This window comes from Bos taurus, chromosome Y (genome assembly GCF_002263795.3).
Source record: "Bos taurus isolate L1 Dominette 01449 registration number 42190680 breed Hereford chromosome Y, ARS-UCD2.0, whole genome shotgun sequence".
NCBI classification, from domain to species: Eukaryota; Metazoa; Chordata; class Mammalia; order Artiodactyla; family Bovidae; genus Bos; species Bos taurus.
In genome coordinates, this window is record NC_082638.1 from 5,338,896 (window position 1) to 5,366,773 (window position 27,878).

A 27,878-nucleotide genomic window follows, 5' to 3' on the forward strand; every position below is an offset into this window, starting at 1 on the left:
CTTATCTAATGAGTCAGCTCTTCGCATCAGGTAGCCATTGTATTGGAGCTTCAGCATCAGTCCTTCCAGTGAATATTCAGGACTGATTTCCTTTAGGATGGACTGGTTTTATCTCCTTGCAGTCCAAGGGGCAGGAGGGTAGTTAGGTAATTAAAACATAGCAAACGTTTATATGTGAGGTACGTAAGTTAGTCATCAGGACACCAACACTTTTGAAAAAGCCCTTGAAAGAGGACGGAAGCAATTTTACACCTGTAGCCGCTTTGAGAAGTAAAACTGAGCCAAACCTGTTAAGGATGTTGAAGGGCATACACATTTGGTACACAGATAGGACATAGTCGGTCCATTTCCAGGAAGTACGGCTTGTATATTTGGACATCTCCCTTGTTGCTGGACACAGTTTCCTGGTCTCTGAATCATTCCATGCCCCTTGGGTGACTGGGTCAGTTAATCCTCTGTGTTGAGTTCAGTCCCCTTCTAGCTGCAGGACTGTTATGGTACCTAGCGTCAGGCCCCCATCTGCTAGTCTAATCTTGGTTTGGCACAAACAAAGTAATAACCAGATTCCATTTTGCCCCTCTCTTGTGACATGCCCCCTCTCCTGCCCTCTTCTGGTTCTGGTGACCAGATGCATGCTCTGTGACCTCACTGTCCTTCCTGGAACCCTAGTGGCTCAGATGGTAAAGAATCTGCCTGCAGTGCAGCAGACCCGGGTGGGGAAGATGCCCTGGAGAAGGGAATGGCAACCCACTCCAGGATTCTTGCCTGGAGAATCCCATGGACAGAGGACCCTGGCGGGCTACAGTCCATAGGTCACAGAGAGTCAGACACGACTGAGTGAGCATGGGACCTCAAGTGGGTGCAGTTGTACACTGTCCGTCTCTCTGGCTTATCACACTTAGCCTAAGTGTCCCTTTGGAGACTGCCTGTGCTGAGCGTGCATGTGAGAAGGTCTGTAGCCCGTGAAACGCTTTCACCTGGCCCCTCTCCCCACCTTCTCTTAGACACTCACAGCCAGACGTGATTGCCAGAGACAGAGCACACAGAGATGCTTTTTTATGCACCACGGTGATTTTGTGAGGAGACAATGGGTGACCAGCGTCGCCTGCTGTTTTATTAATTTAATTTAGCCCGAGAGACGTGGCTTCCGAGACCTACCCGCCAGTCAACTGGGGTGGGCCGTCATGAGGTCAGATTGCATGCCCCGAGGTGCTTTGTTCAGCCACGGCCGGAGTTGGCACCTGACTGTTGGTTGCCAGCAGATCGTCTACGTCTGGTGCCAAGGGTGGGTGGACTCCCTTCTGCTGAGCCCAAGTGCGGGCTTGTTGGGAGAATCCTCCAGCAATATGTTTGGAGAAGGAAATGGCAACCCACTCCGGTGTTCTTGCCTGGAGAATCCCGGAGGCAGAGGAGCCTAGTGGGCTACAGTCCATGGGGTCACAAAGAGTCGGACACAACTGAAGCGACTTAGCAGCAGCAGCCAGCAATGTATTGCTAAAGGGATTGGAGAGCTGACAGAGGGCAGAGGGCATCCTTTCTGGCTGGCTCCAGACTCGCGTGTTCGCTGACCCTTGATCACAGACGAAAACAGAGATGGACATGTGGCAGTGATGGCTTCTGTTTTCTAGAAGCAGGGGTTCCCCCAACCACAGACACACACTTTCCTCCATGGACCACAAGAAGGTTTATCTCAGTGGTACTTCTGAATTGATGGCAAGGATGACTGGAACCATCTGAGGCCCTCTTCCCTGATAACAGTGAGCGGAGCCAATAGCATCAGGTAGAAATTAAGATGTGAAAGCGAAGGTGTTAGTCGCTCAGTGAAATCTGACTCTTCTCGACCCCATAGACGGCAGCCCGCCAGGCTCCTCTGTCCATGGGATTCTCCAGGCGAGAATACTGCAGCGGGTTGCTATTTCTTCCTCCAGGAGATCTTCCCCTGTCTCCTGAATTAGCATGCGGGCTCTTTACCCGTGAGCTACCTGGGAATCCTAATTGAAACTAAATCATTGGAATGGGAAAGAATTAGTTGCTCAGTCTTGTCTGACTCTGCGACTCCATGGACTCTAGCCTACCAGGCTCCTCTCCAGGCAAGAATACTGGGGTGGATTGCCATTTCCTTCTCCAGCAGATCTTCCCGCATCTCCTAAATTAGCAGGTGGGTTCTTTACTGATAAGCTACCTGGGAAGCCTAATTGAAACCAAATCCTTGGAATGGGAAAGAATTGGTTTCGCAGCCTTGTCTGACTCTGTGACTCCATGGACTGTAGCCCACCAGGCTCCTCTGTCCATGGGATTCTCCAGGCAAGGATACTGGACTGGGTTGCCATTCCCGTCTCCAGGGGATCTTCCCGACGCAGGGATCGAACTCAGATCTCCTGCATTGTAGGCAGATTCTTTACCATCTGAGCCTCCAGGGAGGCTCATCAAAATTAAGATACCTCTGTATAAATGTTTCCGGTTTATGGACTGTTAGGCATCCTTCCTGACTATTACTGTGTGAGGGTAAAAGCTAAGTAGCTATAACAAAGAGACAGGATATATCACTGGATCAAAAAGGACGGATATGCATTTCTCTCCCACCCAGAGTGTGCAGGCAGATCCAGCTCCCAATGGGCCTTCGAGGTCCCAGGAGAGCAGGAGACCCTTCCCATCGTCACATGGTTCCCAGTGCCAGCTCTAGGTGCCATAAATTTTAGGCACCCACAAGCAAAAGGGAGAGAGGCCCGCTGAAGCACTCATGAGGACCCAGACGTTTTATGTGACAGTTCTGTTCCCATGCCACTTCAGAGGGCCAACTACAGACCGCATCTGTGCTTGGAGAGCAGGAATAAAGTATGCCGTGCCCATGAGCACAGAACACCACCAGGACACGGGGAAGGTTAGGGACACATCCAGAAATCAGCCAAAGTCCAGTCTTCTAGGCACCTAAAATGTGTGGGTACATACTTCCCCGTTGGTGCAAACAGCAACGAAACAACCTGCGATGGAAGAGATGCAGGAGACCCGGGTTCCATCCCTGGGTGGCGAAGATCCCCTGGAGGAGGAAATGGCACCCCACTCCAGTCGTCTTGTCTGGGAAATCCCATGGACAGTGGAGCCTGGCGGGTTACAGTCCATGGGGGTCACAAAGAGTCTGACATGACTGAGCACGCGTGCACACAGATGCATGCTGCTTGCTCTGTATCCACAGAAAGCAGCTTCCTGGACTCCATTCTCAAGGGGGTCCCAAGAAGAGAATGCCCAAGTCCCATGCAGTGAGAGAGCTTCCAGCTCCAAGTATGGTCTTAAGAGAGGTGTAGTTTTCTTCTTCAGATGACCCACCATCACCCTTTTTTTGATTTAAAGAGAGTAAAACCCGGGACTTCCCTGGTTGGCCCAGTGGCTAAAACTCTCGAGCTCCCAGAGCAGGAGACCCCGGTTCCATCCCTAGTTGGGAAACTGGATCTCACATGCTATATAAGCAAGAGTTCACCTGCTGTAGAGATTGAATATCCTGTGTGCCACAGCTAAGATCTGGCATAGGCAAATAAAAATAAATGTTAAAAAAGCTGCCTGCCCTCTTGCATATGAAATGTCAACGCGGTAACAGTGTGCGTGTGAATATCTTTGATCAGCAAATGAGAGAATGAGAAGCAAGTATAATGAACAGATGACATCTGTGAAATCTTAGCAGACACCAGTCCTTCTGGTTCTGGCTTTGTTGCTTGGGTCTCCGGGGGGCGTATCCTTGCTCCTTAACTCTTTTTGGCCACGTGTTAAGTTGAACATTGGGCAGCACACCCTGCCTGGCTTATCCTGGAGACCTTTAGAAGCTTCCTTTTTTTTCATATCTGTACGGGAGCTTCTGCAGGTATTCCTTTCCAGGCCAGGCTTGGCGTTTCCCTGAGAATATAAATTCCTGAGATCCATTGTAGGTTTCTGGTTTAGTTGCTACCCAGGAGGTTTGTGTGTCTGTTCCCTTTCTCCCAGAGTTCTTTTCTGGAAAATGGTCTCCATAGGAAACGGACCTGTGGACACAGGGCGGGTGAAGGGAGAGGAGGGTGAATGCAGACAGTAGCGTTGACATATGTAGATGACAGTGTGTGAAATAGACAGCCAGTGGGGAGCTGCTGTGGGAGACAGGGAGCTCAGCTTGGTGCCCGGTGATGACCTCGAGGGCTGGGATGGGATGGGGAGGCAAGCTCCAGATGGAGGGGGGTCTGTGTTTACGTATGGCTGATTCAGGCAGTGTATAGCAGAGACCAGCACAGCATTATGCAATTATATTCCAATTTAAAATAAATTTTAAAAAGCTTTATTTTATATATAAAAAGAAAGGTCTCGAATCTGCCTTAATGTATTTGACTTCTTAGTTGAACCCCAACTCTTTCTCTCTTGTCTTGACTCTTTCTACCATGAGGTATCGGATATATTAGATGACACTTGTGAATCACATCATCATCTTAGGGCTTGATTTTTTTTTTTTTTTGCCTGAAATGACTAAATATGGCATTTGAGAAAGCTTTTGCTCAACATTTGAAACTTCTGTGATGGACGGAAGCAGTTTTCTTTTTCTTAATGTTCCAAATTGCTGACTTCCCCGTTTTCCTTAAATCTCTGCCTACACTACAAATTAGCCAATTACTGCCTCAGTTAATTTCCTTTTTTTTTTTTTTTTGTAATGCCTTACTAAAAGCAATAAGGGATAGCAAACAATAGAACTTTCTGGCTTTTTCCATTCATGTCATGCAAAAATCACATACTGCACCTTTTAAATTTATCATTTGTTACACATTTACCAAATATTTTAAAGGTTTGTGCAAGGTCATCAGCTTTCTCTTCTAAAATATGAGTTTCCTTGCTACCGAAACAATAACCCAATGCCATTTTGTGGTAATTATTTTTGTCCTTCAGTGCTGTGCTTGGTGTACCAGTTTCCACATGGGATAGTTTTAACTTGTCCTAGCATCACATGCTCAGTAGGCACTATGGAATCTGAGTATTTTAAAGAAAGTTCCCAGGCGCTTCAGTCGGTGAAGAATCTGCCTGCCAGCGCAGGAGATGGTAGAGACTTGACTTCGATCCCTGGTTTGGGAAAATCCCCTGGCTTAGTAGGCAATGGTAATCCGCTCCAGAATTCTTGCCTGGAGAATCCCATGGACAAAGGAGCCTGGCGGGCTGTCGTTCAATGGGGTTGCAAGAGTCAGACACAACTGAGCAACTGAGCTTACGAAAATGATGATACTGGAATTGTTGCTGAGGGAAGTTGGGAAACTCTTCGCAGTCCCATCAAATGTGATTGACCTTTAGCAAGTAACTGAGTCCATTTGTATTTGAACCATCCTGTGGAGGCTGCTTTCTCTTGAAACAAGCCGGTACTTCTGGCCAAAGAATCAGAGGCCACTAGTAAATCAGAAATGGAATGCGGGGTCCAAGAGGTAGTTCCAAATGATCAGCATCAGTGCTACCCAAATTGTAGAAGTCATGCAAAGTTGGCCAGAGAGTTGCCGTCTTGATCTGATGAGTATTTCAGTCGGGGACCACTTTTCTGGTGTCGGGGGACATATCTATATAGCGTCTTTTTACAAATTCCCTGTTCCCATGTACTGAGATTCTGGGATTACTTGGGCCAAAGTGGATAATTGCTCTATGCATGACTGTGGGAAGACCCACCCTTTGTGAATGTCACTTCTGTGAAATCTTTCCTGTTGAGATTCCATGGAAGATTTTTCACTTCTGGCTGTGGACGGAGAAAGTAATAGCGGGCAAATGGTTTACAATGTGAGTTTAAACTAATTCTCAAGATGACTCACGAAAGGAATTTATCATCATTATATTGCTTTGCGGTAACTGGCATTATCCAAAAAACAGGCAAATATTTTCTAAATGAAAAATGCAAGTCTTTATAGTTTTTCCAAAGGCAGTCATTTATTTATACTTTAAGAAAGGGTACTGCTTTCCTTCTTTTTGACTTGTAACATTGAGCTCATTTTTTTTTCTTTTTCATGTTGAAAGTTCTTAAGAATTGAGCATAATACATTTTTAAAAATTTTATGTATTTATTATAGTTGGAGGTTAATTACTTTACAATATCGTGGTGGCTTTTGCCATACACTGATGTGAATCAACCATGGGTATACACATGTCCCCCTGTCCCAAACCCCCTTCCCACCTCCCCCCCCATCCCATCCCTCTGGGATGTCCCAGAGCACTGGCTTTGAGTGCTCTGTTTCACGCATCGAACTTGCACTGGTCATCTATTTCACGTATGGCAATATACGTGTGTCAATGCTATTCTCTCAAACAATCCCACCCTTGCCTTCTCCCACAGAGTCCAAGAGTCTGTTCTTTACATCTGTGTCTCTTTTGCTGTCTCACATATAGGGTCATCATTGCCATCTTTATAAATTCCATATATATGTGTTAATATACCCTATTGGTGTTTTTCTTTCTGACTGGACACACTCTGTATAATAGGCTCTAGTTTCATCCACCTCATTGGAACTGATTCAAATGTGTTCTTTTTAATAGCTGAGTAATATTCCATTGTGCATATGTACCACAGCTTTCTTATCCAATTGTCTACCGATGGACATCTAGGTCGCTTCCATGTCCTGGCTACTGTAAACAGTGCTGCGATGAACATCGGGGTACACATGTCTCTTTCAATCCTGGTTTCCTCAGTGCATATGCCCAGCAGTGGGATTGCTGGGTCGTATGGCAGTTCTATTTCCAGTTTTTTCAGGAATCTTCACACTGTTCTCCATAGTGGCTGTACTAGTTTGCGTTCCCACCAACAGTGTAAGAGGGTGCCCTTTTCTCCACATCCTCTCCAGCATTTATTGTTTGTAGACTTTTTGATAGCAGCCATTCTGACTGGTGTGAGATGGTACCTCATTGTGGTTTTGATTTGCATTTCTCTGATAATGAGTGATGTTGAGCATCTTTTCATGTGTTTGTTAGCCATCTGTATGTCTTCTTTGGAGAAATGTCTATTTAGTTCTTTGGCCCATTTTTTGATTGGGTCGTTTATTTTTCTGGAGTTGAGCTGTAGGAGTTGCTTGTATATTTTTGAGATTAGTTGTTTGTCAGTTGCTTCATTTGCTGTTATTTTCTCCCGTTCTGAAGGCTGTCTTTTCACCTTGCTGATAGTTTCCTTCGTTGTGCAAAACCTTTTGAGTTTAATTAAGTCCCATTTGTTTATTTTTGCTTTTATTTCCATTACTCTGTGAGGTGGGAAGAATTGACCATAATGTTTATTTCAAAGGTCGCTGTGGCAGCTGTCCAGGCTGTCTCACTGGTCTTCTTTCTTAGATGTTCCCAGTTGACTCTATGATGCAAATTTATGGGTTAGTTTGTTTTGGACACAGTTTCATAACTGGAACACAAGCTTATTTTTAAGTATGATTTTTGATTTGGGGATTTTCCATTCTCTCTTGACATTTAGAGATGGGTGTTAATAACTTACATGTGTAAACAGTATATGTGTGTGTATATATATATATACTGTTTCAATACATATCAATACATATTGAAACAGTATATATACTCCCTGGTGGCTCAGCTGGTAAAGAAACAGGCTGCAATGCGGGAGACCTGGGTTCGATTCCTGGGTCTGGAAGATCCCCTCGAGAAGGAAATGGCAACCCACTCCAGTGTTCTGGCCTGGAGAATTTCATGGACAGAGGAGCCTGACGGGCTACAGTCCACGGGGTTGCAAGGGTTGGACATGACTGAGCAATTAACATGCTGTATGTATATATATTCCTTAATCCTAAAGGAAATCAACCCTGAATATTCATTGGAAGGACTGATACTGAAGCTGAAGCTCCAATGCTTTGGCCAGTTGACACTAAGAGCCGACTCATTGGAAAAGACCCTGATGCTGGGAAAGACTGAAGGCAGGAGGAGAAGGGGGCAACAGAGGATGAGATGGTTGGATGGCATCACTGACTCGAGGGACATGAGTTTGGGCAAACTGTGGGAGGTGGTGGAGGTCAGGGAAGCCTGGTGTGCTGCAGTCCGCGGGGTGGCAAAGGGCCCGACAGGACTTGGCGACTGAAGAGCAACAGCACTGTGGAATAACTGCCGGCACAAAGGAGCTGTTGAAGGGAGAATGCAGTTCCTTTCTGCTGTCCCTCTCTCTTTGCATTTCCACCAGGTTAGCACAAGATTCACGGCCTCTCTGCGCCCCACCATCTTTTCCCATGGGGGAACGGGACCAGGTACCCATTGTGACTTCGGTATGAGGATTGGCGTAAATAGCTCTGCTTCTCCCATCTGTGCTTCTCTTCTGAGAGGCAGCCTGCCCGGTGGGTGAGATCACGTGTTCCGGTCTCAGCCTCTGTGGTCTCAGTCCCCACATGCTTGTACATGGCTGGGGTGTGGCTGTGATTGTTTGCAACCGTCCTTCCTTAAGTGGGAAGATGGAATATTCTGGGATTCGATTTTATTATTTTATTTTTTAAAAATTAATTTGTTAATTTTAATTGGAGGCTAATGAGTTTACAATATTGTAGTGGTTTTTGCCTGGAGAAGGCAATGGCAACCCACTCCACTACTCTTGGCTGGAAAATCCCATGGACAGAGGAGCCTGGTGGGCTGCAGTCCATAGGGTCGCTAGGAGGCGGACACGACTGAGCGACTTCACTTTCACTTTTCAGTTTCATGCATTGGAGAAGGAAATGGCAACCCACTCCAGTGTTATTGCCTGGAGAATCCCAGGGATGGGGGAGCCTGGTGGGCTGCCGTCTCTGGGGTCACAGAGAGTCGGATACGACTGAGGTGACTTAGTAGCAGCAGCAGCAGCAGTGGTTTTTGCCATACATTGACATGAATCAGCCGTGGATGTACATGTGTCCCCCATGCTGACCCTCCCTCCCACCTCCCTCCACAAGGGATTTGATTTTAGCCCATTGTTGATAAACATAAGATACATATCTTCTAATCTAGCTCTTCTCAGTAATAAAGGTGCAAGTTAGCTACCTACTGGGGCCAAGTTAGCTTCCCTGGTGGCTCAGATAGTAAAGAATCTACCTGCAATGCAAGAGACCCGGGTTTAATCTTTGAGTTGGGAAGATCCCCTGGAGAAGGGAATGGCAACCCACTCCAGTATTCTTGCCAGGAGAATTCCACGGACCAGACGAGACTGGTGGGCTCTAGTCCATGGGGTCGCAGAGAGTCGGACACAGCTGAGGGACTAACATTTTTCGCTTTTCAGCCATCCACCTGGCAGACAACTTTGCAGAAGAAAAGGTGAAATGATCTGAGAATAGGGAAGTACTAAGCCCAGGGCCTTGGTTGGGAACCTTAAGGACTAGATGTAGATTTAGAATTCGGGAACCACTCCCGTAGCAAGTTGACTGAAGCTTCAGACAGGGCTTGGGCTCAAAGCTTCTGGCCTTGGCCTAACCAACTGGCTCTGCTCAAGTTGGAATTTTCCCTTCAGTGAGTCAATCCAGCTTGGGCCATATTAACAACAGACCCGAAAATGTTTTCAGGGGGATAGGTTATCTTAGGTCAAAAGCAGCCCTGGGAAGCATGCTGACTGAGCATGCCCCTGTGGGACTGAACAAAATGTGGACCCGAAGGAAGAGGGTGGTATGACGTGACCTTGAATCATAGAGGCCCTGGACATATGAAGATGCTCACGGCTACTGCACAGCTTACAGACTTGTAAGGCATCACGAGAGAGGAAGGGACTTGTCTGAAGGAAAATGTGTTATTTTCATTGTCATATTTATGGTTGTAGACATTATGGAGGCAGGAATTAGCAATCATCTGTTTTTGTTTTTTTTAATACTCTATGACAATGTATTAACAAGTATTATCTTTAAATGTACTTACATGAACCTTGAAATTCACAAAGACTGAAAAATACCAAAACAGTTGGAAGAAAAGTAGACGCGTGTAAGGTAATTTCATAGCCAGAATTTCATGACTTCATGTCAGGATTTTATTTCTTTATTAATATTTTTTGGCAGAGAGGCACGTGGGATCTTAGTTCCCCAACCAGGGATTGAACTGGCACCCCCTGCGTTTGAAGCATGGAGTCTTAACCACTGGACCACCAGAGAAGTCCTCAGTTCAGTTCAGTTGCTCAGTCGTGTCCAGCTCTTTGCAGCCCCATGGACTGTAGCATGCTGGGCTTAGCTGTCCATCACCAGTTCCTGGAGCTTGCTCAGTGAGGTCCTGAGTGCCTGGATTTTAAGTTGTTCCTAAGCTCTCTGCTTGTAGGGGAGCATTAGAATGTGAAGTTGGAGATTTTAAAAAGCCATTAATACCATGTAGACCCCTCCACCCCACCGCCTCCACCCCCAGTGGCTTAGACAGTAAAGAATATGCCTGCAATGCAGGAGGGTTTGATCCCTGGATTGGGAAGATCCCCTGGAGAAGGGAATGGCAGCCCACTCCAGTATTCTTGCCTAGAGAATCCCGTGAACAGAGGAGCCTGGTGGGACACGACTGAGCGACTAACACTTAATACTGTGCTGATCTTGCCACAGGGGAAAAATTTCCTGCAGCCAATTCTGTTACATTTAAAGTTGTTCTTAAGCTTAGTCACCTTAGTAAAGTGTGGAAGCAGGTCTCTTGGATTCAAGTCTTCAGGTTATTAAGAATCTCTTAGCATCACATGGACTAGGTTGGCTTTGAATTGGAACGTTGTTTAATGTCATCAAATGGCCCCAGGTGTCAGAACTCAGTGGGATTGGATTTAAATTCCTGAAGTGTAGAAGTGGTAGTCACTTAATCGTGTTTGACTTTTTTGTTGCTCCATGGACTGTAGCCCACCAGGTTCCTCTGTCCATGGGATTCTCCAGGCAGGAATATTGGAACGGGTTGCTATTTCTTACTCCAGGGGGTTTTCCCCACCCAAGGATTGAACTCACGTCTCTCTCTCGAGTCTCCTGCATTGGCAGGCAGAGTCTTTGGGGTCGCCAAGAGTCGAACATGACTGAGTGACTTCACTTTCACTTTTCATTTTCATGCATTGGAGAAAGAAATAGCAACCCACTCCAGTGTTCTTGCCTGGAGAATCCTAGGGACGGGGGAGCCTGGTGGGCTGCCGTCTATGGGGTTGCACAGAGTCGGACACGACTGAAGCGACTTAGCAGCAGCAGCAGCAGCATTACCAGGGAAGCCCATAGAGACCATAACAGATGGCAGAAAAAGTGTGTACCTTCTGCAGATGTCACAGTTACAAACTGTCCTGTGAACTGTATTTGTTATTAGGGCCAGGATCCCCGTGAGCCACTTAAGTCCAAGGTCCAATCCATCTTCATTGAATATCTCAACATTTTGTTCCTTGTGGGATTTTTTTCCCCCCTTTAGATTAAAAAAATACTTTTAAAATTTATTTATTTTAATTGAAGGATAACTACAATCTTGTGATTTTTTTTTTTTGCCATACATCAATATTGATTTAGATTTTTAAAAATAATGTATTAAAATATTATTTAAGCTGATTAGTTTTATTTGGCCCTCCCTTCGATTGTGGGCCCAGAGTGCCTTGTTGCACGTGTTTTAGGCACGAAGGCGGAGTTCCAGACTCGCCTTGGAGAAGACCGCGCCGGCCATACCGGCAGGACCCCAGGGCAGAGTGGTTTGCAGACCCCAGTGGTTCTGCTTTCAGAGGCCATGACCACAGCCACTGAGACCAAAAGCTGCACAGGGTAGACTCCACCGAAGGAAGCCTTGGCTCCAGAAGCACAGGGCTCTGACGAATCAGAGAGTTGGGGAGGGTGTTGGCTGGGAAGGGTTAGTGTCCGGCTTGGCACTTCGATTTCTTTTACAAGACTTTACAACAGGCAGCAAGAGAAAAGACCACTCTCCCAAGGTCTGGCACGTGATGAGAAGATTTGGGGGCGGGGGCATTGGGCCGTCTAGACCAGGAGTGGTGCTGTTTCGTGCACCTCCCGTGTGCGTGGGTGCCTCAGTCTCCCACAGCATCAGCCCTGGCTCTGACCTGGACGTGGCAGGCGATCCCTCCTACCCAGGGGACTGCTGTGTGCATGTGGCTCCCACATGAGCTGATGGGTCTTGTATGTTCCAGCGAGGCAGGCCCCAGACCCACTGGCTCCATCGCCAACCTCAGTCTGGTGCCTGGGGGTCTCTGCTCAGATAGTAGCATGGTCTCTGGCCCAATGAGCAGACTAGCCCCATCTCCCAGCACAGAGGAGAGGGTGGCTGTGCCCTTGGTGGCCCTGGAATGAAGTGGGTATGCCCGGCCTTCACCCTGCACCCCACTTCCCTCCTGGTTAGAGCAGCCTCCCCGGGAGAGCAGGTGGGCATCTGGTCTACCCACACCGTCCACCAGGACACAGGGTCACACCTTCCCAGCGAGGTGGGGATGGAAGGCTACCTGTGAAGGCTGACCCAGACCCAGAGGGTCTCTCATGGTTCTAACCTACACCTTCCTCATCAGCTTTCATCAAGCACAGATGCTGCTTTTTATTTATTTATAGATATTTGACTGCATTGCGTCTTTCTTGTGGCCCATGGGCTCACAAGTGTCTTGAGGCAGCTTGAGGGCTTTGTTGCCCTGACGAAGGATGGAACCCACGTCCCCTGCGTTGGAAGGTGGCGTCTTACTGGACCACCAGAGAAGTCCCACAAATGATACTTTTTAATTCTAGTGGTCTTGACTTCTCTCAGCTCAGTTGTTTCCACATTCGGCTTAAGAAAAACCTGGTGTTAATTTAGCAGGTCGTCTTAATCCCCACATAGTAGATAATCAGTAAATCTTTGCCGAATGAGTAAGCATCCTCAGTTTTATGATTGGTCTCAAGTTTATGTGTTTGCAGAATTTCAGGAAAATATGAATCATTTAGCCAAGATTACCGCAGGGGAGAAAAGATAGTCTGTGTGTATATATTGCTAGTCTCAATTATATTTTGCATCCAAATTTGATTAACTTTATTTTTGGTGAATACAATGAAATGACTTGTACATGCTATCCCTTTTCTTAAGAAATATAGTAACTTTTTCATGCATCCTGTGGTGGTTTGTGAGAGTGTGTACATGTGTGTGTGTGTGTTGTTGGAGGCAGAACTTGGGTTGAGTGTATGTATATGTAATTAAGGCTTTTAGCATGCTCTTTATTTGGTTTGATTTGATCTGTTTTAAGTTCAGGGTAAAAAGTAAAATCCAACTTTGACAAAACCAAAAACATCATGAAGATGATATAGTTTCAAACACATCAGTCATTTGGACACAAACTCACACCCAACAGTGATTCAAGCAGACAGGTCTCCGTTGGTTGGATTGATTCCACCACATCTTCCAGACTTGGAGTCCAGTGTTTATCAGGCGGCCTGCATGCTAATTGGTCAGGATATCAGGATATCAGATATCCAAAACCAGAAATCTTTTCACACTGCCTGATTCAATCAGTGTAACAAACCTCTCTTCCACACATTCAGGTCAATAGTTTTAACCTAGCCTCTGTGGCTAAAATTGGAGCCCAATACCCAAGTGTTTCTCGGGCATGCGTTTCTACTTTGTATCTTGACCATTCTCTTTTTGGGGCAGTCCACTGCAGTGTGCCACTCAGAGCCCTTTCCCAAACCAAATGTAAAGATCTTATATGGCATCCGTTTGTCCCTCTCAATTCAGAGTCCTAAAGGAGGAGTCTCCCCTTCGGAACATTCAGAAACTTGAAATGGCTTGTGCACCATCTATGACAAAACTAGACAACTTATCAAAAAGCAGAGACATCACTTTACCAACAAAGGTGCATGTATTCAAAGCTGTGGTTTTTCCAGTAGTCACGTGTGGATATGACAGTTTGATCATAAAGAAGGCTGAGTGCTAAAGAATTGATGCTTTTGAACTGTGGTGCTGGAGAAGACTCTTGAGAGTCCCTTGGACTGCAAGGAGATCCAGCCAGTCCAATCTGAAAGGAAATCAACCCCAAAGATGCATCGGAAAGACTGATGCTGAAGCTGAAGCTCCAGTCCTTTGGGCACCTCATGCGAAGACCTGCCTCACTGGAAAAGACCCTGGGAAAGATTGAGGGCACAGGAAAAGGGGTGACAGAGGATGAGATGGTTGGATGGCATCATCAGAGGATGAGGTGGTTGGATGGCATCATCGACTCAACAGGCATGAATTTGAGCAAACTCTGGGAGATAGTGGAGGACACGGAAGCCTGGTGTCCATGGGGTTGCAAAGAGTTGGACATGACTTGGTGACTGAACAACAACAACAATAAAACCATCTAAATAACATCATCATTCTTTTGAAAAGGTGCAGTTAGACAATATTGAACACCACTGAAAAATTTGTGTGTGTTGCTGCTGCTGCTAAGTCACTTCAGTCGTGTCCGACTCTGTGCGACCCCATAGACGGCAGCCCACCAGGCTCCCCCATCCCTGGGATCCTCCAGGCAAGAACAGTGGAGTGGGTTGCCATTTCCTTCTCCAATGCATGAAAGTGAAAAGTGAAAGGGAAGTCGCTCAGTCGTGTCTGACTCTTTGCGACCCCATGGGCTGAAGCCCACCAGGCTCCTCTGTCCATGGGATTTTCCAGGCAAGAATACTGGAGTGGGTAGCCATTCCCTTCTCCAGGGGATCATCCTGATCCAGGGATTGAACCCTGGTCTCCTGGAGTTGCGGGCAGATTTCCTAGCATCTGAGTCACCACGGAACCTCAAAGGTGGTACAATTTTAATTTTTGTGTAGCACCTCTTTCTACCCGACTGTGTCCAGGGGGCAGTCAGACTTCTGACCAGCCTGGATTCACAACACACTCCGGCTCCACGCTCCTCCAGAATCCCAGTGCCAGCCTCTTTTGGTCGATACCAAAGCTTCCAGAAAACAGATAAGACTAGAATGTCCATGCCCACACACCAAAAACGTTAGGGACACCAGATAAAAGCCAGCGGAGAGGGCTGCTGGATGGTGTTAGAGATGTGTGTGCCTCTGACGTGTTAATACCTGATGCCAGGTGAGTGTCACAGTCCCCACTGGTGTGTATGTGCTTCTTGTCCCCAGTCCGCGCTCTACCCTCAGGAGCAGGGCGACTCTTTTGAGTTGCTACAGCTGCCTTCCAGGTCTTCCCTCACCAGGTCTTTTTAATTTTTTTTTTTAAATTAAGTTTTATTGGAGTACAGTTGTTTTATGATGTTGTGTTACTTTCTGCTGTACAGCAAAGTGAGTCAGTTATACACATAAATTTATCCTCTCCTTTTTGATATTGAGGTTACCACAGAGCATTGCGTTCCCTGTGCTGTCCAGGAGGTTGTCTTGGGTTATCTATTTTGTGCGTAGTATCAGTCGTGTATATATGTCAACCCCAGTCTCCCAGTTTTTTCCACCTCCTCCCTTGCCCCTTAGCATCAACGCATTTGTTCTCTAAACTGGGCATATACCCAGAGAAAACTGTAATTCAGAGATACGTGCATCCCAGTGTTCACTGCAGCACAGTTTAGAAAAGCCAGGACAGGGAAACAATGTTAATGTCCATCAACAGAAGAATGAATCAAGAAGTTGTGGGAAGAGCTGACTCATTTGAAAAGACCTTGATGCTGGGAAAAATTGAAGGCGGGAGGAGAAGGGGACGACAGAGGATGAGATGGCTGGATGGCATCACTGGCTCAATGGACATGGGTTTGAGTAAACTCTGGGAGTTGGTGATGGACAGGGAGGCCTGGTGTGCTGCAGTCCATGGGGTCGCAAAGAGTCGGACACGACTGAGCGACTGAACTGAACCCCACTGAAGGATTGGGATCATGAAGTCAATTCCTGAGATAACTACCTAAAATATCTCTTCCATCAATTTTCCTGGAGCACAGAGTGCCTCCCTCTCCACCGTGACCTTCCTCAGGGGGTGTCGAAGGTCAGCAGTTGAAGCAGCAGGGGTTCAGTCTCCGCAGAGGCGGGTGGCAAACGACCTTGTCGTCGTTGTTGAAAGAGAGAAAGTGAAATCGCTCAGTCATGTCTGACTCTGCGCCCCCACGGACCGTAGCCCGCCAGGATCCTTCATGCGTGGATTGTTCCAGGCAAGAATACTGGAGTGGGTTGCCATTTCCTTCTCCAGGGGATCTTCCCGACCCAGGGATTGAACCCGGGTCTCCTGTGCTGCAGTCAGACTGTTTACCATCTGAGCCACCAAGGGAGGCCCCCATGTTGTGGTCCAGTCGCCGGCAAATACTCTTGGCCGGTGGCTGTTTGCTGTGGACAGGCAAGCGCTGGTGTGGAGCTGACACCTTGTCAGTTGGGAAGGTGCCCATTTTCTGTAGCCCCCTCCAGACCTGGGTTGCTTCATACACTGTACCTCACCTCACCCCAGTCCTGGCTCCTTTACTCACTCGGCAGGGGCTGGGAGGAGCTTCCAGGATACACGTTAACCTCTGAGCCACCTCCCCTCTTCTCTGAGCTTCTTCAGAGCCTCCTACCCCTTTGTAAACCGTTCATTTTCAGTAAATTCCCACAGACTGCTAGCGTCTAGCCCTCAGATGCTGGCAGACACAGCAAGTGAAATTTAACTTTCTTCCCATCCCAGGACAAAGAATCAAATTACTAAGGGAAATTTTAGGCAGACAAGTGGTTTTAAGAGCCTGTGTGTGTTTACTCTCTGAGTTGTGTCCAAGTCTTTAGCACAACCCCGTGGACAGTAGCCCTCCAGGCTCTTCTTTGTGTCCATGGGATTCTTGAGCTAAGGATACTGGAGTGGGTTGCCATTTCCTACTACAGGCGACCTTCACCACCCAGGGATGGAACCCATGTCTCCTGCATTGGCAGGTGGGTTCTTTACCACTGAGCCACCAGAAGGAAAAAGTGAAAGTGAAAGTCACTCAGTTGTGTCTGATCATTTAGCACAACCCCATGGACTGTAGCCTGCCAGGCTCCTCTGACCATGGGATTTTCCAGGCAAGAATACTGGAATGGGTTGCCATTTCTTTCTCCTGGGGATCTTGCCGGACCAGGGATCGAACACTCGTCTCCTGCATTGCAGGTGGATTCTGTACCACTGAGCCACTTGGGAAACACTAAGACCCTTTACTATGGTTTAAACAATTCCTAAAATACTTTTCTTCTCTTTAAGGAAGTTCTTTGAGTCAAGGACCAAACACGGCAAGAATTATACTCACCTAAGTGACTCTAGTTTTCTTGACAATTTTCGGGTGAAGGCATTTTTATGTTCCCAAATGCTGAAACATTTTCTAAGCTTCACTGATCGAACCTTCTAACAACCTGGTGAATTATATCTACATCTGAAGTGGAACGTAGGGAATGCCCCAAAGGTTCTCAGAGATATTTCATAATGATTTAAGGGTAAGAACCGTGGCTAATGGAAACGACAAGTGTAATTCATTTATGAAAGCAGAAATGAGATTCAGCCTTGACTGCACATGGGTGTTTTTCCACCGTGCCATGGAACTCTACTGCTTGGGATGTAGATAAAATTGTGGGTTTTGACTTGTTCAAAAACAGTGTGTGTGTGTGTGTGTGTGTGTGTGTCTGCGCACTCAGTCATGTCCGACTCTTTGTGAACCCAAGAACTGTAGCCCACCAGGCTCCTCTGTCTGTGAGATTTCCCAGGCAAGAATACTGGAGTGGGTTGACGTTTCCTACCGCAGGGGATCTTCCCGACCCAGGGATGGAACCCATGTCTCCTGCATTTCAGTCAGATTCTGTACTACTGAGCCACCAGAGAAGCCTCTTTACTTGACTTCATTCAATATCAAACCCTGACTGTCAAAGAGGATGACTAAAAAGCCAGTAGTAGGATTATGTATTTTGCTAGGTGATTTTGGCTCTAGGTTCTGGTTGATAGTTTCTCTGAAAAGCAGAGCAGATACGGACTTTTTTTTTTCTTTTCACTTTTTGGCCATGCTGTACAGCACATGGGATCTTAGTTCCTCGACCAGGGATCAACGTTGCACTCCCTGCAGTGAAAGCTTGGAGTCCTAACTGCTAGACCACCGGGGAGTCCCTCAAGCACACATTACTAATATTATTCCATTTCATGGTTTGTTTGGTTACTTTTTTAAAAAAAATTATGTATTTTTAATTGGAGGAGAAATATCGATAACCACAGATATGCAGATGACACCATCCTTATGGCAGAAAGTGAAGAAGAACTAAAAAGCCTCTTGATGAAAGTGAAAGAGGAGAGTGAAAAAGTTGGCTTAAAGCTCAACATTCAGAAAACTAAGATCATGGCATCTGGTCCCATCACTTCATGGAAGATAGATGGAGAAACAGTGGAAACAGTGGCAGACTTTATTTTGGGGGGCTCCAAAATCACTGCAGATGGTGATTGCAGCCATGAAATTAAAAGACGCTTACTCCATGGAATGAAAGTTATGACTAACCTAGATAGCATATTGAAAAGCAGAAACATTACTTTGCCAACAAAGGTTCGTCTAGTCAAGGCTATGGTTTTTCCAGTGGTCATGTATGGATGTGAGAGTTGGACTGTGAAGAAAGCTGAGTGACAAAGAATTGATGCTTTTGAACTGTGGTATTGGAGAAGACTCGTGAGAGTCCCTTGGACTGCAAGGAGATCCAACCAGTCCATTCTAAAGGAGATCAGCCCTGGGTGTTCTTTGGAAGGAATGATGCTAAAGCTAAAACTCCAGTACTTTAGCCACCTCATGCGAAGCGTTGACTCATTGGAAAAGACTCTGATGCTGGGAGGGATTGGGGGCAGGAGGAGAAGGGGACAACAGAGGATGAGATGGCTGGATGGCATCACTCACTTGGTGGACTTGAGTTTGGGTGGACTCCGGGAGTTGGTGATGGACAGGGAGGCCTGGCGTGCTGCAATTCATGGGGTCGCAAAGAGTCAGACATGACTGAGAGACTGAACTGAACTGAACTGAATTGCTTTACAATATTGTGTTTCTTCTGCCAAACATCAACATGAGTCAGCCATAGCGATACCTGTGTCCCCTTCCTTTTGAGCTTCCCTCCCACCTCCCTCCCTATCCCAGCCCTCTAAGGCACCACAGGCTGCTGGTTTGAGCTCCTTGACTCATACACCAAATTCCCACTGGCTACCTATATTATGTATGGTAATGTGTATGTTGGGGCTTCCCTAAGTAGCTCAGCTGGTAAAGAATCTGCCTGCAATGGAGGAGACCCTGGTTCAATTCCTGGGTCAGGAAGATCCCCTTGAAAAGGGATAGGCTGCCCACTCCAGTGTTCTTGGGCTTCCCTGCTGGCTCAGATGGTAAACAATCTGCATGCAATGAGGGAGACCTGGGTTCGATCCCTGGGTCGGGAAAGATCCCCTGGAGTAGGGCATGGCGACCCACTCCAGTATTCTTTGCTGGAGAATCCCATGGACGGAGGAGCCTGCTTAGCAGCAACAGCACTGCTGTGCACACGGAGCTCAGCCTTAGAAGGGGAGGCTGTGGTCAGCAGAATTCTAACCTGGCCCCAGGATTCCTGCCCTCCCCCCAGCGACCACCTGGTCCAGTCCCACCCCTTGAATGTGACCCACTCCTGTGCTTACCTCAAGGATGTGGGGAAGGCAGAGGTGAAAGAAGACAGCAGACTGCGAGTTCGTGGAAGAGACGAAATGCTGGGTGGGCTGGAACTTTTTTTTTTAATTAATTTATTTTAATTGGAGGCTAATTCCTTTACAGTATTGTAGTGGTTTTTACCATACACTGACATGAATCAGCCATGGGTGTACATGTGTTCCCCAACCTGAACCCCCCTCCCACCTTTTAAGGAGGGTCCTGGGGCTTGGTTCCCTGGTGGCTCAGCGGTAAAGAATCTGAGTGCTGATGCAGGAGGCACGGGTTAGACCCTGACCCAGGAAGATGCCACATGCCGTGGAGCAACTTAGCCTGTGTGCTACAAGTATGGAGCCTGTACCCTGGAGTCTGGGAGTGGTGACTGTTGAGCCCACGTGCCGAAACTCCTGAAGCCCTAGAGCCTGTACAAGAGAAGCTGCCAGGATGAGAAGCCCAGGAACCATGACACAGAATAGCCCCTGCTCGCCACAACTGGAGAAAGGCTAAGCATAGCAACGAAGACTCATCGCCTCCTGAAATAAAAAATAAAATTATTAAAAAAAAAAAAAAGGGTCCAGGACTTTCCTGAAGGGAATGTATCGCAGGAAACATAGGCTCTTGGTCTTCTGACCTTGAAGAAGCAAAACAGCATGTTACCAGCTCCATGTGGAAGGAGCTGAGGGCGACTGTGGGCAGCTGAGAGTCAGCGAGGACATGGGGTCCTCAACGCTGGGAACTGAAGTCCGTCCATAAGCTGAGTAAAGCTGGAAATGGAATGTAGTTTGATGGTGAGCCCTCAGATGAGAAGGCAGCCGGGTCAACAGCCTGATTTCAGCCTGGGGAAGGCGGTGCGTGCAGAGAGGGTTAACCCCTTCCTGGACTGGCGCCCTAGAGGGTGAATGATCCCACGTGTACGTGTTGCTCTAAGAAGCTGAGATCTTGAGGTGCAGGGGGTTGTTATGCAGGGTGGAAAAGAGTCCACATCCATCGCACACGGCAGCGTCCAAATACCGAGTAAGAGACACCGTGTCAAAAATGCCGTGTGTTTTCTTTCAGGGAGTAAAGAGCCTGAATTACTGAACGTGCTTCAGGGGGACACTCTAAGCCAAGAGCTCCCGGTCGTGGGTGCCATCCAGCTGGGAGCCACCCACTGCTGTTCCGCTCCATCTGCACCTAATGACTTCTGCCCCACTTGCCCTTCATTTCACTCCCAAGACATCTCTCTCTCTCTCTTTTATAATGTGGACCATTTTCAAAGTCTTGATTGAATGTGTTACAATATTATTTCTGTTTTGCGTTTCAGGTTTTCTGGCTTGGGAGGGAGGGCATGTGGGATCTTAGCTCTGAAACCAGGGGTCTAACCTGCACGCCCTGAGGCTCCCCCAGACATCGCTTTTTTATTAGCAGCCATTTGTGCACGTGTGTGCTTCTTGTCCCTGGATGTCTGGGAATTCTCCAGGCAACGGGACTGGAGTGGGTAGCCGTCCCCTTCTCCAGGGGGTCTTCCCCACGCAGGGACTGAACCTGGCTCTGCTGCACTGCAGGCCAACCGTTTACCATCTGAGCCACCAGGGAACTGTCCTTCCTCTATCACAAGCCTTCACTGAACCTAGAGACTTTGATTTTTCTTTTATGATTTCCTCTGAGTTCATAGAATTAAAAAAAAGGTGGTTTGTGTTAAAACAGTTGTACTTTGGGGACAGAAGGATCAGTTGGGTTCAGTCTCTCAGTCGTATCCGACTCTTTGCGACCCCATGGACTGCAGCACGCCAGGCCTCCCTGTCCCTCACCATCTGCGGTTTCACCCAATTTCACGTCCATCGCGTCGGTGATGCCATCTAACCATCTCATCCTCTGTCGTCCCCTCCTCCTTTTGCCTTCAATCTTTCCCAGCATCAGGCTCTTTTCCAATCATGTTGGCTCTTCACATCAGGTGGCTCAAGCATTGGAGCTTCAACTTCATCTTAAAGTTTTGTTTTGTTTTAAGAAGACCTTGTATTAAAGTGTTACTGTTGATTTCGAAGAAAAAAAAAATCATCTCGTTTGGTTCATGAAAATTGCAACTTAATATAAATAGGTGTAAGTAGAGAAGGTTTTCCATCAGCCTGATCGAATCTTTTGGCAGCCTTTTGCTGGCTTTTTGTTGCACAAATATCTCATGTTTTAGTCTGACAACGAGCAAGGGCCCTGAGTAGGACTTTCCCACTGCCATGAGGAAGACTCGTAGCTGTGTGTGTGAGGGCCTCGGGCACTCTGACAGTTTGAGGGCAAGCCTGACTGTATGTGAACGAGATTCCACTAGCAGAGTTCTGCCCACCCAGCAGCTGTCTCACCATCTCTTATACATGGGTTCTGTCTTAAGAGTGAGTCAGTTCCATGAACACCTTAGGCATCATTGTAAAAAAGTGGTATAGTCTGCTGCTGCTGGTAAGTCGCTTCAGTCTACATCATTACAAATCGTATCTTGTCCAAACTGAGGCATGTTATCCCTGTAAGAACTCCTTATGTGAAAAAATTTAAAACCTAGAGAGGCAAATGCCCCAAATTCCCCACTCCTCCTCCAAACTCATAAATATTTAACTGATTTATAACTACAATTCTAGCAATTGAAGAAATACTTTTTTTTTTAATGTAATAATAGAGACAGAGGTTATTCTTCCTGGCACAATGATTTGTTTTTTGTTTTAAAATAGCCATTTATTTTTAAAAAATATTTGATTACGTTGAATTGAAGGATAATTGGTTTACAATATGGTGTTGGTTTCTGCTGTACATCAACATATGTCCCCTCCTCCCAATTAGTTCTAAAATAAAATAAGCCAGAGGTGTTTTGTTTTTTTTTTGGTGTTGCTTTTAGTATGAAGCCCTCTTAGGTTTTGGCTTCCCTTGTGGCTCCGCCTGCAATGGGGGAGATACAGGTTTCATTCCTGGGTCGGGAAGATCCCCTGGAGAAGGGAAGGGGTACCCACTCCAGTATTCTGGCCTGGAGAATCCCATGGACTGTATGCAGAGTCAGACACAAGTGAGCGACTTTCAGTTCACTTCACTTCCTTTTATGATGTTTGGTGTCCCTGCTACATTGATACGGTTCGCAGTATCTCCGAAGTCAGAGCTGGAGACCGTGCCTTCCTGCACGGCCCACGTCTCTAATGAACCTCTCTACACCTTGAACTTTGAGACTATACCAGACCTTGCTGTTTGCACAGAAGGGCTGAAATTTGCAAAAGTAGGCTCTCCTGGGGAAAACATCAGGAAAACTCAAAGCAGAAAGACTTTGCACAGCATTATTCTCTTTTTTTGAATGATGAGACGCATGAGATATTGAAGATGTCAAGGATCATGCATAAGACAGTTAAGAAAACCTTCCTTGAGAGACTTTGCAGTGATCCTGAGAGACCCGTCCGTGAGCCAGCAGGCGATCGAGGTGCTGTTTACTGCAGGAACCTTAATGCACATTACTCTTCCGAGTATGCTTGCTATTATTCAAATCAGAAAGCGCGGACCTCATTTTCCTGTCTCCATAGAACCCCCTGGATCTTGATGGTCACACACATTCTAGATGTAGAAGGTTTTCAACGTGGCCTTGAATGATTCGACCGGCTGCGTCTGGAAGATGCTCCTGCCTCATTTTGGAATCTGCGATGTGCATTTGCTTATACTCATCAGCTTAATTTCCCACCTCTCTTCTGAACAGTCCAAGGTGTCCTTGATAGAGGCTGCCCATAAACCGGAAGGAAGAGGCAGTCAAGGAGAAAGGCAAGGAAATGACCTTGAGATGAGAGTGAGTGAGGAAGGGTCAGGTGATGCCAGGAAATTGGCGTGGCCTGTGCACTCTTTTCAGTAACTGGAAACGTTTTTGACATAGACACTGGCCATTTCAGGAAGCCGAGAAGGTGACGGGCAGAGAATACTGCCTCCCAGTGAAGGGAGTGTCATTGATAATGTCGTCATTTTTCTCAAGTATTAAAACCTAGTGTTCACTCTTGGCTGTTGTAAACTCTCTCAGTTCAGTTCAGTTCAGTTCAGTCGCTCAGTCATGTCCGACTCTTTGCGACCACATGAATCGCAGCACGCCAGGCCTCCCTGCCCATCACCAACTCCTGGAGTTCGCTCAGACTCATGTCCATCGAGTCAGTGATGCCATCCAGCCATCTCATCCTCTGTCGTCCCCTTCTCCTCCTGCCCCCAATCCCTCACAGCATCGGAACTCTCTAGATACCCCATTTTATTTTCGGCACAAACAACTGTTCCTTTCATTCCACTTTCCCAGGGCTCCAGCCTTGCATGCAGCCTGACACCCAGTTTGTGACCCACGCTCTCCACTGTGGAGCTTCTCTGTGGCTGGTCCCTCCTGATTCCTGCAGCGTCTCCCACCTACACTTTCAGCGTGAGATCCTTCTGGTCTGTTTCTTCCCCGAAGCCCTGCCCTCAGCGCTTTTCCGAGGCTGCCTTCTCCTCCCCTATCACATTTGTTCTCTCTCCCAAACAGCCAGCTGCTGCTTCCACGTGTTCCCCTCTGCTTTATGTGTGCTGCTGAGTGGTGACTGAAGCCATGAAATTAAAAGATGCTTGCTCCTTGGAAGAAAAGCTATGACCCACCTAGACAGCATATGAAAAAGCAGAGACATTACTTTGCCAACAACAGTCCATCTAGACAAAGCTATGGTTTTTCCAGTGGTCATGTATGGATGTGAGAGTTGGACTGTGAAGAAAGCTGAGCTCCGAAGAATTGATGCTTTTGTGGTGTTGGAGAAGACTCTTGAGAGTCCCTTGGACTGCAAGGAGATCCAATTAGTCCATCCTAAAGGAGATCAGTCCTGAATATTCATTGGAACGATTGATGCTGAAGTGGAAACTCCAATATTTTGGCCACCAGATGCAAAGAACCAACTCCTTGGAAAAGACCCTGATGCTGGGAAAGATTGAAGGAGGGAGGAGAAGGGGACGACAGAGAATGAGATGCTTGGATGGCATCACTGACTCAATGGACATGAGTTTGGGTGAACTCCGGGAGTTGGTGATGGACAGTGATGCCTGGCGTGCTGCGGTCCTTGAGTCGCAAAGAGACGGACACGACTGATCGACTGAACTGAACTGAACTGAGCAGGCCTCTCGTTGTCTGTGCACTCCACTGGAGCTCTTTCTTCTTCCATGTTTGTATCAGTTCAGTTTGCATCAGAAATGGTATTATCACCACCAGGCGGTCATTTCCTTCCTTTGCACTTTCCCTCTCTTCCACATCTGGGTGCTGGTCCCACTCTCTTGATGCAACCCTTCTCCGAGGTAGGACCCAGTCCTGAAGGTGCCAGCTTTGCTTCCCCACCCCTGTGGCCACGACGCTTGTCCACGAAGGGGGAGGACCATGGCTGCTGTGGTCTGTGGTTCAAAGCCGCTGAGCATAGTGTATGCTTGGCACGCTTCTCTCATCTCTTAGGACCATGTTATCTAACTGGGAATTGGGGTTGGGGGCTACGGTGCTGCCAGGGACTGAGCTGTGTCCCCCAAGTTTATATGTGGAAGCCCCAACCTCCAACAAGGTGGGATTTGGAGGTGGCTAGGGTTTGATGCAGGAGAAGGCAATGGCACCCCACTCCAGTACTCTTGCCTGGAAAATCCCATGGACGGAGGAGCTTGGTGGGCTGCAGTCCATGGGGTCGCTGAGGGTCGGACACGACTGAGCGACTTCACTTTCACTTTTCACTTTCATCTATTGGAGAAGGAAATGGCAACCCACTCCAGTGTTCTTGCCTGGAGAATCCCAGGGACGGGGGAGCCTGGTAGGCTGCCCTCTATGGGGTCTCGCAGAGTCGGACACGACTGAAGTGACTTAGCAGCAGCAGCAGCAGCAGGGTTCGATGCTGTCATAGCATAACCCTTATGGTAGGGTTAGTCTTGTTGTAGGAAGAGGAAGACAGAGATGAGGGAGTCAGCCTTGGCCTCGTCAGCCTACAGACCTGTGAGAAAGAAATTTCTGCTATTTAAGCCCCTGTGCGTGCTAAGTCAACTCAGTCGTGTCCAACTCTTTGTGACCCCATGGACTGTGGTCCGGTAGGCTCCTCTGTCCATGGGGTTCTCCGGGCAAGAGTAGTGGAGTGGGTTGCCATGCCCTCCTCCAGGGGATATTACTGACCCAGGGATTGAACCCGAGTCTCCTGCATTGGCTGGCGGATTCTTTACCGCTGAGCTGCCAGGGACGGTCCCATTAATTCCCCTGGCCTGTGGTATTTTGTTACAGCAGCCTAAGCTCACGAAATCAGCACTTCGGAGCCTCTGAGCCCACCCACTTCCGTGGCAACACAGGGTCCCCGTTTCATCTCCTAATGACCATCCTTCCCAGGAAAACTCTCAGCTTCTCCAGTTGTTTTTTTTAAGTCTTTAAAGTGCAGACATATCTGGGCTGTCTTCCTTTTCAGAATGTTCTAAAGACTGTGTGGGTAAGTTCTCAAATTATTTCTGGCCAAAAGGGAGGAAAGAAAAAAAAAAATTAGGAGGTGGTGTGTATTCCAAAGGATAGGCATCCCACTCTGGAGGTTTACAGAGTTAAGTTTTGGAAAGCATTTTGGTTGTTATTTCATAGATTTCTGTAAACGTGTAACTAAAGTAAATAGCAGAATAAGAACAGCGTCAGTGGTAAATATTGACTGGTACTCCAGGCTCCAAGAAAAGAGATTTTGTTAAAATACTTTCCCGCATTTTCCAGTTCTGTCTTAAATTTGGTTAAACATGTAGAATATTCTAATTAGCTTTCTGCTCATCTGATGAAATAGAGCGCCTCAGGCCTGGCGCTGCAGGGAATGGAACCTTTCCGTGGTAATAACTTGTTTAAAAAAAAAAAATGAGATTTGCTTTGCATTTAAACAACATATATACTTGAATTGTGTGGTTTTATGGTTGACTAGAGGTTGCAAAAAGGTGATTGTGATGTCTGCACCTATTTTTTCAAAAATTAATTTTAATATGAGTTTAAAGTGAAATCAAGGATCTAGCTTTTTCCAAGCAGAAGGATACTTTAGTTTTCATTGATTTCAATTCCCTTCAACCAGTTAAGCCTGGCAGACAGATGAGGCCAGGCCAGGAGTTACTGATTAAACAGGAGCACCCGCAGAATGGAAAGTTCAATGAATCTGGCCCATGTTACAGGCTACCAGGCTATAATTACATTTTTGTCCATAATCACTTAGAATCTTGTAGAAAGTTTGGCATTCCTGACTATCACTGAAAATATAAATTTATAAAACTTCCTATTGATTTTAGAACAGAAAGACTGAATCGCAAAGACTGTTTGACTTCAGTCATTATAATTGTCTCCAAAATACAGAAGGATTTCCTTGACTTTTATTTCAGCTAAATGGGCATGAAACATATCTTAGTGTAATCCTTTGTTGTTATCAGTCTAAGTTAGGTTCAACTGTGAACAGGTTAAGGAAAAAAATAGGTCTTAAAATTAAGGAGGGGATTCTTTTTTTTTTTTTTTCAATTTTTTTTTGCAAGAGATGTTTAATTTAATTTTTTAATTTTTTTTCCTACTTTAAACTTTTTTACTTTTCTATTGGAGTATAACTGATTAACAATATTGTGATAGTTTCAGGTAAACACACTCAGCCATACATACACATGTATCCATTCTCCTGCAAAGTCCTGTCCCATCCTGGCTGCCACATAAGGTTGATCAGAGTAAGGAGGGGATTCTTTACTAAAAAATGTATTCATTTAGTTTTTTTTTTTTTTTTTTTTTGCTGTGCTGGGTTTTCACTTCTGCACGCAGGCTTTGTCTGCCTGCTGAGAGTGGGGGCTGTGCTTTGTTATAGGTTTCTCATTGTGCTCACTTCTCTGGTTGCTCTTCTGGTGGCTCAGCTGGTAAAGAATCAATCCGCCTGCAATGTGGGAGACCTGGGTTCCATCCTTGGGTTGGGAAGATGCCCTGGAGAAGGGAAAGGCTACCCACTCCTGTATTGTGGAGAATTCCACGGACTGTGCAGTCCATGGGGTTGCAAAGAGTCGGACCCAGCTGAGCATGTTTCACCTTCTCTTGTTGCAGAGCACGGGGTCTAGGCACACGGGCTTCAGTAGTCGCAGCAAGTGGGCCTGGGCGTCGAGGTGCACAGGCTTAGGCGTTCCAAGCCACGTGGAGTCCTCCCTGACCAGGGATCGAACCCGTGCGCCTTGCATTGGCAGGTGGATTCTTAACCACTGCACCACCAGGGAAGCCCCAGGAGGGGAGTCTTAGTGGAACACCAAATGAGATCTGTTTGAAAGCCATTTTAAAAACTTGAGCAAGCATTGTGAAGGGCTCTTCAAAAAGAGCTTGTTACAGCCACTTTCTCTGAGTCATAGGAATTGAGGAAAACCCCAGCAAGCTCTTACAGGTTCATGACTCATGACGTGTGAACGCAGAAGATTTCTGACTCACGTCAACCACTGTCGA

General features: G+C 46.9%; 1 long non-coding RNA gene across 1 annotated transcript in view; it reads left to right on the forward strand.

Moving 5' to 3' along the window:
* Window positions 1–26,766, forward strand: part of LOC132344465 (uncharacterized) — a 65,894-nt gene extending 39,128 nt beyond the window's left edge. Inside the window, exon 2 of the long non-coding RNA XR_009493651.1 lies at window positions 23,724–26,766. This is a non-coding gene — a long non-coding RNA (uncharacterized lncRNA). The remainder of the gene's footprint in view (window positions 1–23,723) is intronic.
* The last annotated feature ends 1,112 nt before the right edge of the window (window positions 26,767–27,878 follow it).